An 18,886-nucleotide genomic window follows, 5' to 3' on the forward strand; every position below is an offset into this window, starting at 1 on the left:
ATCTATATGTCCTTGGGCAAGATAATTAACCAGAGATGAGGAAAATAATATGGACACCATAGGGCTGTTGTGAGGATTAAATAAAATAATGTGTTTTAATATCTGGCAGAGACACAGGTACACTGAAACTTTAATTAATCTTAGTCTTCTTTTGCTCTTCTAATATTTGAGGCAAGAGAAGAGTTTCCCTTTACATCTTTTTCCTCAAATTAAGGTGTGTAAAAATCATGAGGAGTCTGTGAAAAAGACAAATTTCTGAGCAAAGTCCCACAAGACTTTTTTTTTTTAACATCTTTATTGGAGTATAATTGCTTTACAATGGTGTGTTAGTTTCTGCTTTATAACAAAGTGGATCAGCTATACATATACATATATCCCCATATCTCCTCCCTACTGCATCTCCCTCCCACCATCCCTTTGCCACCCCTCTAGGTGGACACAAAGCACCGAGCTGATCTCCCTGTGCTATGCAGCTGTTTCCCACTAGCTATCTATTTTACATTTGGTAGTGTATATATGTCCATGCCACTCTCTCACTTCATCCCAGTTTACCCTTCTGCCTCCCTGTGTCATCAAGTCCATTCTCTACATCTGTGTCATTATTCCTGTCCTGCCCCTAGGTTCCTCATAACCATTTTTTTTTTTTTAGATTCCATATATATGTGCTAGCATACAGTATTTGTTTTTCTCCTTCTGACTTACTTCACTCTGTATCACAGACTCTAGGTCCATCCACCTTACTATAAATAACTCAATTTTGTTTCTTTTTATGGCTGAGTAATATTCCATTGTATATATGTGCCACATCTTCTTTATCCATTCATCTGTTGATGGACACTTAGGTTGATTCCATGTCCTGGCTATTGTAAATAGAGCTGCAATGAATATTGTGGTACATGTATCTTCTTGAATTATGGTTTTATCAGGGTATATGCCCAGTAGTGGGATTGCTGGGTCATATGGTAGTTCTATTTTTAGGTTTTAAGGAACCTCCATATTGTTCTCCAAAGTGGCTGTATCAATTTACATTCCCACCAACAGTGCAGGAGGGTTCCCTTTTCTCCACACCCTCTCCAGCATTTATTGTTTGTAGATATTTTGATGATGGCATTTCTGACTGGTGTGAGGTGATACCTCACTGTAGTTTTGATTTGCATTTCTCTAATGATTACTGATGTTGAGCATTCTTTCATATGTTGTCTTTTCATCTTGTTTATGGTTTCCTTTGCTGTGCAAAAGCTTTGAAGTTTCATTAGGTCCCATTTGTTTATTTTTGTTTTTATTTTCATTTCTCTAGGAGGAAGGTCAAAAGGATCTTGCTGTGATTTATGTCATCTTAGAGTGTTCTGCCTATGTTTTACTCTAAGAGTTTTATAGTGTCTGGCCTTACATCTAGGTCTTTAATCCATTTTGAGTTTATTTTTGTGTATGGTGTTAGGGAGTGTTCTAATTTCATTCTTTTACATGTAGCTGTCCAGTTTTCCCAGCACCACTTATGGAAGAGGCTGTCTTTTCTCCATTGTATATTCTTGCCTCCTTTATCAAAGATAAGGTGACCATATGTGCATGGGTTTATCTCTGGGCTTTCTACCCTGTTCCATTGATCTATATGTCTGTTTTTGTGCCAGTACCACACTGTCTTGATTACTGTAGGTTTGTAGTATAGTCTGAAGTCAGGGAGCCTGATTCCTCCATCTCCATTTTTCTTTCTCAAGATTGCTTTGGCTATTCGGGGTCTTTTGTGTTTCCATACAAACTGTGAAACCTTTTGTTCTAGTTCTGTGAAAAATGCCAGTGGTAGTTTGATAGGGATTGCATTGAATCTGTAGATTGCTTTGGGTAGTATAGTCATTTTCACAATGTTGATTCTTCCAATCTAAGAACATGGTATATCTCTCCATCTGTTTGTATCATGTTTAATTTCTTTCATCAGTGTCTTACAGTTTTCTGCATACAAGTCTTTTGTCTCCTTAGGTAAGTTTATTCCTAGGTATTTTATTCTTTTCATGGCAATGGTAAATGGGAGTGTTTCCTAAATTTCTCTTTCAGATTTTTCATCATTGCTGTATAGGAATGCAAGAGATTTCTGTGCATTAATTTTGTATCCTGCTACTTTACCAAATTCATTGATTAGCTCTAGTAGTTTTCTGGTAGCATGTTTAGGATTTTCTATGTATAGTATCATGTCATCTGCAAACAGTGACAGCTTTACTTCTTCTTTTCCGATTTGGATTCCTTTTATTTCTTTTTCTTCTCTGATTGCTGTGGCTAAAACTTCCAAAACTATGTTGAATAATAGTGGTGAGAGTTGGCAACCTTGTCTTGTTCCTGGTCTTAGTGGAAATGGTTTCTGTTTTTCACCATTGAGGACGATGTTGGCTGTGGGTTTGTCATATATGGCCTTTATTATGTTGAGGTAAGTTCCCTCTATGCCTACTTTCTGGAGGATATTTATCATAAATGGGTGTTGAATTTTGTCAAAAGGTTTTTCTGCATCTATTCAGATGATCATATGGTTTTTATCCTTCAATTTGTTAATATGGTATATCACATTGATTGATTTGCGTATATTGAAAAATCCTTGCATTCCTGGGATAAACTCCACTTGATCATGGTGAATGATCCTTTTAATGTGCTGTTGGATTCTGTTTGCTAGTATTTTGTTGAGGATTTTTGCATCTATGTTCATCAGTGATATTGGCCTGTAGTTTTCTTTCTTTGTGACATCTTTGGGTTTGGTATCAGGGTGATGGTGGCCTTGTAGAATGTGTTTGGGAGTGTTCCTCCCTCTGCTATGTTTTGGAAGAGTTTGAGAAGGATAGGTGTTAGCTCTTCTCTAAATGTTTGATAGAATTCGCCTATGAAGCCATCTGGTCCTGGGCTTTTGTTTGTTGGAAGATTTTTAATCACAGTCTCAATTCCAGTGCTTGTGATTGGTCTGTTTATATTTTCTATTTCTTCCTGGTTCAGTCTCGGAAGGTTGTGCTTTTCTAAGAATGTGTCCATTTCTTCCAGGTTGTCCATTTTATTGGCATATAGTTGCTTGTAGTAACCTCTCATGATCCTTTGTATTTCTGCAGTGTCAGTTGTTACTTCTTTTTTATTTCTAATTCTATTGATTTGAGTCTTCTCCCTTTTTTTCTTGATGAGTCTGGCTAATGGTTTATCAATTCTGTTTATCTTCTCAAAGAACCAGCTTTTAGATTTATTGATCTTTGCTATTGTTTCCTTCATTTCTTTTTCATTTATTTCTGATCTGATTTTTATGATTTCTTTTCTTCTGCTAACTTTGGGGGTCTTTTTGTCCTTCTTTCTCTAATTGCTTTAGGTGTAATGTTAGGTTGTTTATTTGAGATATTTTTTGTTTCTTGAGGTAGGATTGCATTGCTATAAACTTCCCTCTTAGAACTGCTTTTGCTACATCCCATAGGGTTTGGATTGTCGTGTTTTCATTGTCATTTGTTTCTAGGTATTTTTTGATTTCCTCTTTGATTTCTCCAGTGATCTCTTCGTTATTAAGTAGTGTATTGTTTAGCCTCCATGCATTTGTATTTTTTACAGATTTTTTTCCTGTAATTGATATCTAGTCTCATAGCGTTGTGGTCGGAAAAGATACATGATATGATTTCAATTTTCTTAAATTTACCAAGGCTTCATTTGTGACCCAAGATATGATCTATCCTGGAGAATGTTCCATGAACACTTGAAAAGAAAGGGTATTCTGTTGTTTTTGGATGGAATGTTCTATAAATATCAATTAAGTCCATCTTGTTTACTGTATCATTTAAAGCTTGTGTTTCTTTATTTATTTTCATTTTGGATGATCTGTCCATTGGTGAAAGTGGGGTGTTAAAATCCCCTACTATGATTGTGTTACTGTTGATTTCCCCTTTTATGGCTGTTAGTATTTGCCTTATGTATTGAGGTGCTCCAATGTTGGGTGCATAAATATTTACAATTGTTATATGTTCTTGGATTGATCCCTTGATCATTATGTAGTGTCCTTCGTTGTCTCTTGTAATAGTCTTTATTTTAAAGTCTATTTTGTCTGATATGAGAATTGCTACTCCAGCTTTCTTTTGATTTCCATTTGCATGGAATATCTTTTTCCATCCCCTCACTTTCAGTCTGTATGTGTCCCTAGGTCTGAAGTGGGTCTCTTGTAGACAGTATATATATGGGTCTTGTTTTTGTATCCATTCAGCCAGTCTATGTCTTTTGGTTGGAGCATTTAATCCATTTACATTTAAGGTAATTATCGATATGTATGCTCCTATTACCATTTTCTTAATTGTTTTGGGTTTGTTATTGTAGATCTTTTCCTTCTCGTGTGTTTCCTGCCTAGAGAAGTTCCTTTAGCATTTGTTGTAAAGCTGGTTTGGTGGTGCTGAATTCCCTTAGCTTTTGCTTGTCTGTAAAAGTTTTAATTTCTCCATCAAATCTGAATGAGATCCTTGATGGGTAGAGTAATCTTGGTTGTAGGTTCTTCCCTTTCATCACTTTAAATATGTCCTGCCACTCCCTTCTGGCTTGCAGAGTTTCTGCTGAAAGATCAGCTGTTAACCTTATGGGGAGTTCCTTGTACATTATTTGTTGCTTTTCCCTTGCTGCTTTTTTTTTTTTCTTCGTATTTAATTTTTGATAGTTTGATTAATATGTGTCTTGGCATGCTTCTCCTTAGATTTATCCTGTATGGGACTCTCTGCACTTCCTGGACTTGATTGACTATTTCCTTTCCCTTATTAGGGAAGTTTCCAACTATAATCTCTTCAAATATTTTCTCAGTCCCTTTCTTTTTCTCTTCTTCTTCTGGGACTCCTATAATTCGAATGTTGGTGCATTTAATGTTGTCCCAGAGGTCTCTGAGACTGTCCTCAGTTCTTTTCATTCTCTTTTCTTTATTCTGCTCTGCAGTAATTATTTCCACTATTTTATCTTCCAGGTCAGTTATCTGTTCTTCTGCCTGTTATTCTGCTATTGATTCCTTCCAGAGAATTTTTAATTTCATTTATTGCATTGTTCATCATTGTTTGTTTGCTCTTTAGTTCTTCTAGGTCCTTGTTAAACGTTTCTTGTATTTTCTCCATTCTATTTCCAAGATTTTGGATCATCTTTACTACCATTACTCTGAATTCTTTTTCAGGTAGACTGCCTATTTCCTCTTCATTTGTTTGGTCTGGTGGGTTTTTACCTTGCTCCTTTATCTGCTGTGTGTTTTTCTGTCTTCTCATTTTGCTTAACTTACTGTGTTTGGGATCTCCTTTTCACAGGCTGCAGGTTCGTAGTTCCTGTTGTTTTTGGTGTCTGCCCCCAGTGGCTGAGGTTAGTTCAGTGGGCTGTGTAGGCTTCCTGGTGGAGGGGACTAGTGCCTGTGTTCTGGAGGAAAAGGTTGGATCTTCTCTTTCTGGTGGGCAGGACCACGTCTGGTGGTGTGTTTTGGGGTGTCTGTGGCCTTATTTTGATTTTAGGCAGCCTCTCTGCTAATGGGTGGGTTTGTGTTCCTGTCTTGCTAGTTGTTTGGCATGGGGTGTCCAGCACTGTAGCCTGCTGGTTGTTTAGTTGAGCTGGGTCTTAGCATTGAGATGGAGATCTCTGGGAGAGCTTTCGCCATTTAATATTACATGGAGCCAGGAGGTGTCTTGTCTACCAATGTCCTGAACTCGGCTCTCCCACCTCAGAGGCACAGGCCTGACACCCAGCCAGAGCACCAAGACGCTGTCAGCCACACAGCTCAGAAGAAAAGGGAGAAAAAAAGAAAGAAAGACAGAAAAAAATAAAATAAAGTTATTAAAATAAAAAATAATTATTAAAAATAAAAAATAAGAAAGCAGAGAGCAACCAAACCAAAAAACAAATCCACCAATGATAACAAGCGTTAAAACTATACTAAAAAAACAAACAAACAATAAATGGACAGACAGAACCCTAGGACAAATGGTAAAAGCAAAGCTATACAGACAAAATCACACACAGACGCATACACATACACACTCACAAAAAGAGAAAAAGGAAAAATATATATATATACCGTTGCTCCCAAAGTCCACCACCTCAATTTTGGGATGATTCTTTGTCAATTTGGGTATTCCACAGATGCAGGTACATCAAGTTGATTGTGGAGATTTAATCCGCTGCTCCTGAGGCTGCTGGGAGGGATTTCCCTTTCTCTTCTTTGTTCGCACAGCTCCCGGGGTTCAGCTTTGGATTTGGACCTGCCTCTGCATGTAGGTCGCCTGAGGGCGTCTGTTCCCGCCCAGACAGTTCCGGGGTTGAAGGAGCAGCTGATTCGGGGGCTCTGGCTCACTCAGGCCGGGGGGAGGGAGGGGTACGGAGGAGGCGGGGCGAGCCTGCGGCGGCCGAGGCCGGCGTGACGTTGCAGCAGCCTGAGGCGCGCCGTGTGTTCTCCCGGGGAAGTTGTCCGTGGATCACGGGAGCCTGGCCGTGGCGGGCTGCACAGGCTCCCGGGAGGCGAGGAGTGGAGAGTGACCTGTGCTCGCACACAGGCTTCTTGGTGGCGGCAGCAGCAGCCTTAGCGTCTCATGCCCGTCCCTGGGGTCCGCGCTGATAACCGCGGCTCGCGCCCTTCTCTGGAGTTCGTTTAGGCGGCGCTCTGAATCCCCTCTCCTCGCGCACCAGGAAACAAAGAGGCAAGAAAAAGTCTCTTGCCTCTTCGGCAGCTGCAGACTCTTTCCCCGGACTCCCTCCCGGCTAGCTGTGGTGCACTAACCCCTTCAGGCTGTGTTCATGCAGCCAACCCCAGTCCTCTCCCTGCGATCCGATCCGACCGAAGCCCGAGCCTCAGCTCCCAGCCCCGCCCGCCCCGGCGGGGGAGCAGACAAGCCTCTCGGGCTGGTGAGCGCTGCTCGGCGCCGAGCCTCCGTGCGGGAACCTCTCCGCTTTGCCCTCCGCACCTCTGTGGCTGCGCTCTCCTCCGTGGCTCCGAAGCTCCCCCCTCCGCCACCCGCCGTCTCCGCCCGCGAAGGGGCTCCTAGTGCGTGGAAACCTTTCCTCCTTCACGGCTCCCTCCCACTGGGGCAGGTCCCGTCCCTATTCTTTGTCTCTGTTTTTTCATTTTTCTTTTGCCCTACCCAGGTACGGGGGGAGTGTCTTGCCTTTTGGGAGGTCTGAGGTCTTCTGCCAGCGTTCAGTAGGTGTTCTGTAGGAGTTGTTCCACATGTAGATGTATTTCTGATGTATTTGTGGGGAGGAAGGTGATCTCTGCGTCTCACTCCTCCGCCATCTTGAAGGTCTTCCTGTCCCATAAGATTCTGATGCAGTACATCTAGTATGAGGCCCAAAATTTTTCATTTATGCCAAGCAATTTAGGTGATTCTCATGTAGTATCATACTTTTTAAATGTTAGTTTAAAATGTGATATATAACTCAGAAAATATAATAAAAGAAGCAACAAGGGAATTAACATGATACACTAGAAAATACTTAGAACAGAAGAAGGCAATAATGGAGGAATAGAGGAATGAAAAAAACCTAAGACATATAGAAAATAGCAAAATGGCAGGCATGAATATTATCTTATCAGTAATTACAGTAAATGTAAATGAATAAAACACTCCAATCAAAAGGGATATATTGGCAGAATAATACTTAGAGACTTAAGAGTGGATTTTTAAAAATTATCCAACAACATGCTGTCTATTAGAGACACACCTTAGATTTAGACACAAATGGATTGAAATTAAAAGATGGAAAAAGGAATACCATTCAGATAGTAACTAAAAGAGAGCTGCAGTAGCTATACCAGTATCAGACATAATAGATTTCAAGACAACAATTATTAGAGACCAAAAAAGGACATTTCATAATGACAAAATGATCAATTCATCAAGACGTAATAATTATAAACATATATGCGTGCACCTAATAACACAGCACCAAAATACATGAAGCAAAAACCGACAAAATTGAAGGGAGAAAGAAACAATTCAACTATAATAGTACTTGGAGGCTTAAACCAACCCTCAGACCCCATAATCCCTTCCTTATGTAGTCAACATAATATGGCTCAAAAAACTAGTTGTCTCAAGTCAGGTCTGAATAAGCTTCTTGAGCCCTTTGTGCCAAGGTTGTTCCCATGTTTAAGTCCACAGTGTACTCTTGGACATCATATGGTGGGTTCCATTACCTCACTCACATCATTAACATCTATACTTTTTAAAGGATAAATTTTGAAGATTGAAAATTTAAATGATAGGCATTTAGAAACAAATGCATCTTTTTTTAATGTAAGAAGCTTTTCACTTGCCACCCAACAGCTATTCAGTGATATCCACTGTCTCTGAATTTTCTGTTAACATTGTTCAATCAAATTCAGGAGCAGTTCTATACTGTGGCTTTATGCAGTTCAGAGAGTGATTGTGATTCACACACTGTATCTTCTCAGGCTGGTCACTGTTAGCTTTTACATGAGTTTTCCTGGTGTCCCAACCACTTTTATCTTTCTATTTCTATACGAAATGTTCAGTTATAAATTTATATCTGAAAATTTATCCATCACTTTAAGTTTTTTCTTTGAACTAAAAAAAAAGCTTAAGGCTAATATAAATTCCTTATACAAAGGAAATTTTGAGGACAGAGTTAGTTGTAACTGTAAATCCCTTTATTAATAGGTAAGCATTACGCATTATGCAGCATTTTTTATAATTTACTTTATATTTCTATTCCTTTGTCATGATTCTCTCTCACTGAATATGTTTCTTATTCTCTGAACTCAATTCCTCTGTTTCTTTTGCTAGCTGTTTTCTGTTGCTTACCTCGGTATTAGTACTTCCCTAAATTCCATCCTTGGCTCACTTTTCTCTTTATTTTACCTTTTATCACTAGGAAATCTAACCCTCTCTTACAGTATTACAGATCTATTAGCCAATGATTCCCAAATCTTTATCCCTTTCCTAGAAAGTTCTTTTATGTTCCAGTCTTTATTTCCACATTCTTAGTATGTAGTCCCTTGGCATATCCCACAGGCATCAATTTCAAGATCTCCCCAAAATACTCAAATCCAATCTCCCTGGTCACTTCCCAGCAAACCTTCCTGTACTATTCACTGCTTCAATTAATGCACCACTATTTACTCCTCAGCTGAATCATCCTTGATCTTCCCTCTTCCTATTTCCCGCATCTCATTTCCCCTCAAATACCATCAACTTTGCCTCCAAAATCTCTCAAACCATTTGTGATGGATTAAAAATGGACACAAATTATTTACCACTGCTCCCATCATCACTGGATTTGGCCATGGGATTTGATTTGGCCTATGGGACATTAGTAAATGTGACACAAATAGAGGCTTCATGAGCATTTGTATCTTTCGGCTTGTCTTCTTGGAACTCTGCCCTGAGACCACCATGATGTTAAGACGTCAGTCTTACCTCAAGAAGGAAGAGAGGAGCCACGTGGAGGAGAGGAGCGATTCCTTTAACCGAGCAACAGCGCCAACAGCCAGACGCATGTGTGAGGTCATCTTGAGCCATGCAGGATTTCCAGCCGTAATCTGACTGCAAACACAGGAATGTGCCCCAGCAAGAAAAGCAGGAGAAGGATCCAGCCAACTCATATATTGATAAGAAATAATACATCGTTCTTTGTTGTAGCCACTCAGTTTGAGGTGGCTCGTTAGGCAACAATAGTTAAGAGAAACATCATCCCTTTCTCTCTGTGTTGATGGCCCTACCTGAGGCTCATCAAGTCTCTTCTGGATTTTGGAAGTAGCAAGATAACCAATCTCCCTAACTCCTATATTTCCTCTTCCAGTTTATCCAAAACCACCATCTTTATTACATTCACATATAATCATATCATTCTTATACTATACGTAGAAACTTTCAATAACCACATTGCTATGAATAACAGCTAAACTCTTTAGTATATCTTTAATGCCCTTTACATTTTCTACCCAACTTACGCTTCCAAACTTGCTTCTCACCACATCCACCTTCCTGTACTCCTATAGGATTTTGCACATTTTTATTACAGCTTTTACCATCTTTTTATGTAATAGTTATGTATTTAAGCATTTGTTCCACCATCCGTAGTAACTATAGGTGACCACAGTACCTCAAACACAATAGACGTTAAATTATCACTTATTGAATGAATACTTTACCATGATCAGAAAACTTGGTTTTACTTTCTTTTATTTGAATTTCAGTTGAAAACAATGCAGCTTTATGTCCATTTTACTGATTACGAAACAGATTCATAAAAGTTAGGAGCCCTGCTCAGGTCACAGAGTACTAGAGCCTTTAATAAAAGTGTTGTTATCTGATTCCTTGCAGAGTATGCTTTGCCCTAATTAACTACTCTGTATCTTCAAAAACACTATGTATTTGCATATTTTGAAAATGAAAATTTAAATACTCTACCAAAATCAGGCTGTCAGTGCTTTATAATTCCATATAATATTTCTTTGATTCCATGTTATAAATGTACAGTGAATTCCTTTCCTTTGGTTGAATGTAAAGTTGTATGGTAAGAAAATCTTTAATTAATGTTTTTCATTATGGTCAGCCTTTAAATAACCCGACCTCTTTTTCCAGTATCTTCAGAGAAAGCTTATCATTCCAGTAGGGTCAGCTTAGTAAAATCAACATGTTTAATCTTCATGTGTAATAGTTGGCTGAAAGCCAATGGAATCAAAAAGGCAGGTGTGAGCAAGGAAGAAAACAGGCAAGTGTAGACGAGCACAAGGGTAAAACACCCCTTTAATAGATGCAGGATAAAATGTACTGTATTCTGTAGGGAATGAACAATTCTGATGGGTTGAATAAGTCACTGATTGCTTCTCCCACTTACCTGATTGTGACCTTGGATATTTTACTTCATTTCTGAGTCTTGATTCACTTGTCTGAAAAATGAAAGTAATTATGCCTGACAAGTTTGTTGGGGGTTTAGCTGAAATATTATACGTACAGCACATTGAACAACGTCTGGCATATAGCAAGCTAGCAATAAATTGTAATAATTATAATTGTTGTTATGTTAGTAAATTTTTTTAGGTTAAATAGAATAATTGCTCATGATCAATACTAGAGTGTTGAAATACTCCCAAATCAAAGCTATTTTGTTTCCTGTGATAATGTTTTATTTACAATGTTAGTGTTATCCTAAGTAAAGACTAGGAGGAAGATATTGACCAGAATGCATAGAATATGCAATCACATGGCAAGGTGAATGAGACACCATGGTTAATTTGGACAATATCAGTTCACACTCTTAAGGGATTTGACCACTCAGATATCACTGGAAAAACTGGGATTCTATTAGCACTGGGGAAATAGCTGTTGGGTAGTCAACCAATGACAGTTGTCTTTACATCTTTTCTCTGCTTCCTCCTCTCTCTTTCACTCTTCAATCCACTCCAGTCTGATATCTGTCCCTCTTGTTCTTGAAGTCACCTCCTGAAGTGACCATGGACTCGCATGCCCTCAAATTTAATCAATACTTTTTAGCTCTGGTCTTATTTGACTGCTCAGTAACACATAAAACAGTCAGTTGTTTCCTCCTTCTAGAAATGCTTTTTTCTTGGTCTATGTGATACAAAACTTTACTGATTTTCTTACCTAGCATCTCCCTCCCTCTCTTTAGACAACTCTTCCTCTTCCACTCGACTTAATGTGACTCAGAACTTTTTTTTTTTTCTCCCTACCATCTATATGCCAGTAACTCCCAAATCGTAATCTCTAGCCTACACTTAGAGACCTATATATTTAATTGCTTACTTGACCCAGTCAATTGATCATCTCCATGGCATCACAAAATTGACATTCCAGACCTGAGTTTTCTATTTTCTCCCAAAATTGTTATCCTCCAGACTTACATGATTTCAATAAATGACACTATCACCTCCCCGCACCCATTTGCTTAAGCCCCAAATCTGGGCACATCTTGCCATATCTCTCTCTTACCTCCATATTCAATATATCACTGAGCCTCAGTGATTCTACTACCCTCAAAACACCCTGAATCATCCATTACTCTCCATTTGCACTGCCAATACCCCAGTCCAAGCTATTCCAACTCTCGTCTGGACTAAGGCAATTGTCTCCTAAAAATGTCAATCTTCTTCCACTCTTACCCCAATCCAAACCAATGCAATACCCGTATTACAACCAATGGGGTCTTTTAAAGATATAGATGAAATGGTGTCACTCTCCCACTTAAAATCCTTTTATGACACCCCCCCCCACCCTATTGCACTAAAATAAGATTCAAACAAGTCAGCATGGGCCACAGTCATGCCATCCTCCTCAGTCTCATCTCATGCTACCTTGTCCTCACTGCACTCTGGCCAGCTTGGCCTTCTTTCTTGAACATCTCACACTCGCAGCCACAAGGCCTTTGTCATGGAAGGTCTGGACTGCCATCCACACACATCCTTCCTCCCACACACAGACTCGTTGTCTGCCTAACTATTTGTCCTTCAGAAAGGCCTTTTATGATTGTCTCAGCTAAAGAAAATGCCCCGTGGTCTTTCTTAAAGCACCTTGTTCTTTTCCTCTATAGTGGTGGTTACAATCTGTAATTTTTAAATGTATTTTAATTTTACAAACAAATTAAAAATGTGTCATTATCAAAATTTGTTTCATGCTTTTGCTGTCTGGTTAAAATTAGGTGTAATTTAGTCTGTTAATTTACCTACATATATTTATTCTTTAGATGCTTGGAACACATCTCCCTTTGTAGCTACTACTATAAGAACACACACACACACACACACACACACACACACACACACACGCAAGTATGCAGAAGTTTCTTTATAGCTTTGGGAGAAACGCATGAAATTCTAAAATTTTTGCGCATAACTATGGGACCCTAATGCCATTTTAACCCAACAGAATTTAGTCCTTGCTAAAAGTTATTTCATTCTTACAAAGCATTAGATCAAAAAAGGAAATACAAATTCATTAACATCCAGCTTCAAGTTCATTATCAAAAATGAATGAAAAATCTCTAATCCAATGAAATCTAGTTTATTTCAATAAGTATATACTAGTAAAATACCTATATGTTTTTATTGACCTCTGTCTTGTTCTTGCTTTTAATTTATTAGACTGCATCAATTGAGCTATGTCAATTATTTTAAGGGAAATAATACCAGTAACATTTTGTCTTTAAAATCTCAAATAGGAAATCCCCATTAGTGTAATAAATAATGTATTTGGCAGGAAATTGGCAAGCTGTCTTATTCAGAAAACTTCCTGGCTGACAATCACACAAAACTGAGACCATAAAGCATATCTTAAATGTTTCAGCACTTGGATTTTCCTAAATACTTCTTTTAAGTTCCTTCTGAACAACTTGCACAAAGATCAAAACATACTAATTTCATCATTGCTGGCCAAAATCACAACAGAAACTTATAAAAGTATATGGATACACTTACCAACTTATGAACAATAAAACGTTTCATGACTTTATTGAAAAGACTCAATAAGATAAGATTTTCCTCATTTATAACATGGAGAGGTTGAACTAGATGAAAGCTAAGATATCTTCAAGCTCTAAAAATTCCAATGTTTTTTCTCTTAGATTAAATAAATAGAACATAAAGTACTCTATACTACACATAGTACATATTTTCCTCTTCTTACAAGGAAAGGCATCTATGTTTCACCATTTCTATAATTTTACTTTATATTTATTAATGTGTATCGAGCAAGTTAATGTACCAGAAGATGTGGTATAGTCTTACGTCTCTAAGAGGTGAAAATACAAAAGAGTAACATCATCACTCCTTAGCTTGAACAAACAGCTAATTGGGAGGACTTCCTGCCACCCCTCCACTCTTGCCTCTTATATCCCCCATCTCTGCTCCAATCCTCTTAAACACACGCTAACACACACCCCATCAGGAGGCCCATTATGGATATAACCATTCTAATCTGCTGAGGGCAACAGAGAGCATCCTCAGGAACTACAGAGTAGAAACAACCCTGTCTAGAATCCATTTCAGGTGTCCTCACTGATGGCTCAGATAGAGATGCTGCACTATGAAGGCATTTCATTCTGATCCGTGTTCATAGCCCTTCGAAATACTGCTAAAAAGTAAGAGTCAAAATCAAATCAAATCAAAGATGCCCCTGAGCAAGTAAGAGAATGAGCAAGTAACCAGGAATGCCTGTGGTGAAGCTGTACCCTGCCACTTGAGCCAACAGACCCTCTCGTATTAGAGATATCAGTGGTGGGGAAAAACACCATGTGCGATTTAGGGGAAGTCCCAGTGGGAAAATCATAACGCTGCCCCCTGGGGTACTGGAGCAAGGTCACACAATTTGCAAGAGAGGATATATGTTTTTTGAAATGCAACTCTTGGCATGGTACAAACTGAAAGCCAGGCTATAGGACACCATATGAATTCATGAGCCAAATCTTCCCTGACCCATCAACTCAGATAGCCCAGACTCCTGTCATACACCATGGCTGCACCAGCACCTCTTCCTCAGCATAATCCCATGGCCCACAAGGGGGATCTCTGAGGACTAGCTGATGGGGGATGAAAATGCCCACGCTTGGCTTACAGACGGGTGAGCTCAGTGTGTGGACGCAAGCCACTACAGCCTAATTCAGGCACAGACTGGGACAGTGCATCTGGTCATCTACTTCATGTGATAAAAGAAGTGGCCTGAGATTAGGACATATAAGGACTCATGGGTAGTCTGGCTAGCTGATCAAAATCATAGAAGAAAAAAGATTGGAAGATCACGGACCAAGAGGTCTGGCAGAAAGGAATACAGTGTATGGGAAATGGGAGTGGGGGAGGGAGGGAGACGCAAGAGGGAGGAGATATGGGGACATATGTATCTGTATAGCTGATTCACTTTGTTATAAAGGAGAAACTAACACACCATTGTAAAGCAATTATACTCCAATAAAGATGGTAAAAAAGAAAAAAGAAGAAAGAAATGGGAGTGAATATAAAGTGTGAAAATCTTTGTATTAAAAGTTAACATCAATCCAAGAGTTCCCACTGTGGAAGTGGCATTAAACAACCAAGTAGGCAGAATGACTTAGCCAATTGATGACAGCAAGCTGTCACTGGCCGGTCCAACGGTGGAACAATGGACATATTACAAAGTGGCGCTGGTGGAAGAGATAGAGGTTAGGCATCAACCCAGCAGCATAGGCTCCCACTTTGCATAACGAATCGAGCTACTGCTGCCTCTAAATGTCCAACCTGCCAGCAGCAGAGACCAGTGTTGAGTCCATATCATGGCACCGTTCCTTAAGGAGACAATCTGCCCATTTGATGGCAATTTGTCTACACTGAGTCCCTTCTGCCTTTAAGAGACCTGTGATTGATTCACAGGAATAGACTTTTTTGGTATGGATTGCCTTTCCTGCACACAGAGTCTCAGCCGGCATCACTACCCAAGGGTTTGTTCAACCTGCCCAGGATCCCACACACAGCAGAGCAGGCATTAGAGTAGGCCCGTGACAAGGAGATACACCAGTCATACCACCTCCATGAAAACGTGGATTTGAGCAACGGGTAGACTGTGATGGATGTGGAGATTCATCATCTACATGCCTCTGCAAGGAAGGATTTATAGTCCCAGCTGCCTAGGTGTTGTCAGCCCTGAGTCCCACTACCTGTGGTGACCCACATCTAGCAGCTGATCTATGAGTAAGAAGTTTCAGTCAACTCACCCCACTGAGTTAGGGCCATTTTAGCTCAATCAAAATGGCTAAGTCTGACATGACGTCTGCATCACAGCTCAATTTTTCCTGCCCAGTCTTATTTCCTTGCCTTTCTTTCCACATTTGTTTATCCCAAGGGCAATGCCTAATAAATATTCTATTCTCTAAACTCCATCTCAGAGTCTAACAGAACCCACCTGGATTACATTTTCTGAACAAATCTCAGGGCCACAGAGTGAGCCATGGGAGGCCCCAGAGCATATTAATATCTCAGGACATCTTTATGAATCTATACAATGCACTTTCATAAGTATATATTTTTAAATTACTCCTGGGTTTATACTTGCAGCCTTATGATAATTGAAGTAGCATGCAAATAAATTCTCAAATACCTTTAGCCAATATGTATAGAAAATGTACATCATATCTATTTTAGGAAACCCTCCTACACTGTTGATGGGAATATAAATTGGTATAGCCACTATGCAGAACAGTATGGAGGTTCCTTAAAAAGCTAAAACTATAGCTACCATATGATCCAGCAATCACACTCCTGGGCATGTATCTGGAGAAAACCATAATTCAAAAAGATACATGCACCCCAATGTTCATTGCAGCACTATTTACACTAGCCAAGTTATGGAAGCAACCTAAATGTCCATCAACAGAGGACTGGATTAAGAAGATGTGGTATATATATACAATGGGATATTACTCAGCCATAAAAAAAGGACGAAATAGTGCCATTTGCAGCTGCATGGATGGGACCTAGAGATTGTCATACTGAGTGAAGTAAGTCAGACAGAGATAGACAAATATCATATGATATCGCTTATATATGGAATCTTAAAAAAAATGGTACAAATGAACCTATCTACAAAACAGAAATAGTCACAGATGTAGAAAACAAACAGTTACCAAGGAGGAAAGGGGGAGAGGGAGGGATAAACTGGGAGATTGGGATTGACATACACACACACTACTATATACAAAATAGATAACTCATAAGAACCTTTGTATAGCACAGGGAACTCTACTCAATACTCTCTAATGAGCTATATGGGAAAAGAATCTAAAAAAGGGTAGATATATGTATATGTATAACTGATTCACTTTGCTGTTCAGCAGAAACGAACCCAAGATTGTAAATCAACTGTACTCCAATAAAAAATAATTTAAAAAAGAAAAGAAAAAACAAAATTCTAGGAGAGGGCCAGGAAGCTAGGCACTGTCCCCTCACCATCCTGGGCCCTCTGACGCCTTCCTCCACTTCCACCTCCTCTCGCACTCCCCGCCCCAGCCCGCCCCAGTTAAGGTGGGGCGAGGAACAACCCAGAATTTCTTTAACTCTCTCCAGCCCTCCCCCAACCCGGCCTGAACGTGAGAAGAACCAGGCCGGTCCACTGCCCTCAGGGGCCTGGTACCGCCGCGGGGTGTGTGAAGACGCCGGGGTGCAGCCCCGCCCAGGGCAAGCGGCGGGGAAGGGCCTGGTCCCCCTCCCGCCCTCCCCTCCCCCCTCCCCCTCTCCCTCCCCCCCCCCCCCCCGCCCATTCGTGAGGACTGGGGCCCCCATCCCGCGCCGCCACCAATGCGATGGCCCAGCAGCAGATGACCAGTTCGCAGAAGGCCCTGCTGCTCGAGCTGAAATCCATGCAGGAGGAAGCGGTGGAGGGCGCCGCCTCACCCTGGTGGATGAATCCGACCTCTACAACGGGGAGGTTGCCCTCTTCGGACCCCCTAACACCCTCTACGAAGGCGGCTACTTCAGGCTCATATTAAATTCCCTATTGATGACACGGATTCACCACCTACCTTGAGATTCTTGACCCAAATATGGCTACCCAACATTTAAGAGCATGGAGATGTGTGCATTTCCACTCTTCCTCTGTAGACGACCCGCAGAGTGGCGAACCGCCCTCTGAAAGGCGGAACCCTACTCAAAATTTCAGGACTATCCTGCTAAGTGTAATCTCGTTGCTTAATGAGCCCAATACCTCCTCCCCAGCCGAGGCGAATGCTTCGGTTATGTTCAGGAAAGGGAGGGACAGTACAGGAAAAGACAAAGAATATGCCGAAATCATTAGGAAACAGGTTTCAGCCACTAAAGACAAAGCAGAAAAGGATGGAGCAAAGGTCCCCACGACCCTGGCGGAATACTGCATCAAAACTAAAGTGCTGGGACTTCCCTGGTGGTCCAGTGGCTAGGGCTCAGCACTCCCAAGTCAGGGGGCCCGGGTTTGATCCCTGGTCAGGGAACTAGATCCCACATATGTGCTCCAACTAAAGATCCCACATGGGGCGTTGAAGATCCCACATGCATGTAACGAAGACCCAGCAAAGCCAAATAAATATTTTTTAAAAAAACACCACTAAAGTACTGCAGCCTCAGTTTGCCTCTACAAAGTGTTCACAGTGAAACACATTTGGTCTGTTTTCAGATTCTTGAAGAATTAAATAGTCTTTCATAAAAAAAAAAGATAAATAAAATTCTAAAAATTTCACAGGCAAAAATAATCTCAAAATGGATCATAGATCTAAATGTAAGAGTTACAACTATAAAAATTTCAAGAAGAACACACAGGAGAAATATTTAGCAACTTTGGGTTTGGCAAAAAAATTCTAGATACAAAACAAACAGTATGAACGAAAACAATTTCATAAATTGGACTTTATCAAAATTTAAAACTTTGCTCTTCAAAAGACCCTGTTAATGAAAGAAAAGATAAACACAGACTGAGAGAAAATATTTGCAAAATATATATTCAAAAAGGACTTATACCTAGAATATATATAGAACTCTTACAACTCAATAATATGATAAATAACCCAATAAATATGGGCAAAAAATCTGAACTAATGCTTTACTGAAGAAGATATACAGATGACAAATAACCTCATGAAAATATGTTCTACATCATTAGTCACTATGGAAAGTGTCACTAGTCACTAATAGAAAGACTATTCATACCAAGTGTTGACAAGCATGTAGATCAACTGGAACTCATATGATGCTCTTTTTTTTTTTAATTTTTATTATTTTAAATTTTATTTATTTATTTATTTTTTGGCTGCGTTGTGTCTTCGTTGCTGCGTGCAGGCTTTCTCTAGTTGCAGCGAGCGGGGGCTACTCTTCGTTGTGGTGCGTGGGCTTCTCAATGCGGTGGCTTCTCTTGTTGCCGGGCACGGGCTCTAGGCACGGGGGCTTCAGTAGTTGTGGTTCACAGGCTCA

General features: G+C 40.0%; 1 pseudogene; it reads left to right on the forward strand.

Moving 5' to 3' along the window:
- The first annotated feature begins 17,250 nt into the window (after positions 1-17,250).
- On the forward strand, positions 17,251-17,862 carry LOC103010652 (ubiquitin-conjugating enzyme E2 R2-like; annotated as a pseudogene).
- Positions 17,863-18,886: the final 1,024 nt, after the last annotated feature.

Source organism: Balaenoptera acutorostrata, chromosome 21, assembly GCF_949987535.1.
Source record: "Balaenoptera acutorostrata chromosome 21, mBalAcu1.1, whole genome shotgun sequence".
NCBI classification, from domain to species: domain Eukaryota; kingdom Metazoa; phylum Chordata; class Mammalia; order Artiodactyla; family Balaenopteridae; genus Balaenoptera; species Balaenoptera acutorostrata.